The sequence below is a fragment of the Urocitellus parryii genome, chromosome 7 (genome assembly GCF_045843805.1).
Source record: "Urocitellus parryii isolate mUroPar1 chromosome 7, mUroPar1.hap1, whole genome shotgun sequence".
NCBI lineage: Eukaryota > Metazoa > Chordata > Mammalia > Rodentia > Sciuridae > Urocitellus > Urocitellus parryii.
Window position 1 is genome coordinate 81,452,360 of NC_135537.1, and position 1,875 is coordinate 81,454,234.

Below are 1,875 nucleotides of genomic sequence, written 5' to 3' on the forward strand. Positions count from 1 at the left end.
ACCACCTGCATTAACATTTATAGACATATTCACAATGTGAAAGAAAGTTCTGCTAATAAACTTTTTTATACAAATTATCCCAACCAAAGTTCTCTATTTCCTCATGTAGCAGGTGCATTAATTATCTCCACTAGGTGTAGATCAGAAAAATATTTCCAAGCAGATCCTGCCAGATTGGGTTAATTCAGTGCCGTACACTCTGCCCTAACTTTGGAACCATCACAGTGATGCCTTGTTCTTCTGCTCTTTGATTTTTTTCATTCATCTTCTTCTCCATCAGATGAGATATACAAGACTGGATCTTTGGGTAGTGGTCAAGCCATTTTTCTACTAACTGTGTGACCATGGTCTGATTTCCAGGCTGAGAGCTTTTCTGCATATATTCCCCATTGGGTCATGCAGCAGTCCAGGCACTCTCTGAGCAGTTTCTCCAGGTGTTCCTCAGTACTTCCTGAGAAGAAGAAAAATGCATGTGGTATAGCTTCCTTTTACTGTTTACCAGAGGTTAAAATGTGATGGTGTTCAAGAAAAAAAAAAAAAAAACATCCTCAATTGCACATAGCCATCATTTTGCATGGCAGCCAAAGCAGAAAAGGAGCTCCTAGTATAGCTCAGAACAATTGGACTTTAAAAACAAACAAAACAAAACAACAAAAACTGTTCCAACAATAAAGGAAGATAAAACCCTTGAAACTGAATAAATGCTAAGGTTTCTCCCTGAAATGTTTTATTCCATAAAATATAATTGGCGATGGAAGAATATGTGCAAGTACAAAAAATGTATGTCTGTTCCGAAAATGTTGTGGACTGACTAGCAAAAGAGAAGATGAGTGCCCAGTTCATGCCACTGTTCTCTCAAGGAAAAACAAAAACTAGAGCACTGAAAATATCAGAATTCCTAGTCTTTCCAGTGTGTGTAAAACCAATGTGAATCATCATGCAGGTTGTCATACAGGGCTTTCTGAAGCACTGAGTTCTTATCATAAATGCCCCAGATAGCTTGCAGTACTGTAGCTTATAGTAAAGCAGTCTCCCACAATCCAGTTCCAAAGTGCATACAATAAACTGTCCAAATGTGTAGTCAACTACAAGGACCAGTTTATAATTAGAGATTCCTTTTCTATCTCTTTTTGAACATCTCTATCAAGCACCTCATCAAATAATTTTTCTTGGACTTTGGGGGCAAGTCTTCAATATCTGCTGGCAACAGTAAATGTTACAAGGTCCATTAGAAAATAGCAAGCAAATTCCCTTATTCCTGTTGAAGAGAGGCAATTATTTCTTTCTGGTTTTGTTTTGTCACTTCAGGACATACCATTGCAGAAATCCACTTCACCATTTTTGGAAGCAGAGAGCCTCCAGGAAAGGAGGGAAGTGCGGAGCCACTGTGGGGGTGGGGACCTGGAAAGCTGGGTGGCGCTGGTCTCTGCAGACTCCTAATGGTGGCGGCCAGGCGCCTGGATCCAAATGAATGGCATATTTCTAAGATGATCTTTGGTATCTTACTTATATATCAATAAATCAGTTATACATTGGTCAAGGACTGGCTGTATCAGTATCATCTTGGAAATTGTCAAAAAATGCATTTTTTTTCCCATCCTAGATGACCTGAATCAGAAATTTGATGGTTGAGGCCTAGCGATGTGTTCTAACACGATTCTCAAGGGATTCTAATGGCATTCTTTGAGAACCACTGTAACTAGGGCTAGGGTGTAGCTCAGCCCTTGCATAGCATACTTGATACCCCACTGTATTAGACGCAATCATATGGATAGCAGATAATTACAGATTCTTTCATGGTGATATCTGCAAAACATCTGACTAGACATTTTTGTGCTCAGAGTAGGAAGAGAAGTCCTTTTCAGGCTTTTCTGT

The 1,875-nt window shown here is 39.4% G+C and overlaps 1 pseudogene; it reads right to left on the bottom strand.

The window, feature by feature from the left end:
* Positions 1-257: 257 nt before the first annotated feature.
* On the bottom strand, positions 258-1,339 carry LOC113187408 (ubiquitin thioesterase ZRANB1 pseudogene; annotated as a pseudogene).
* Positions 1,340-1,875: the final 536 nt, after the last annotated feature.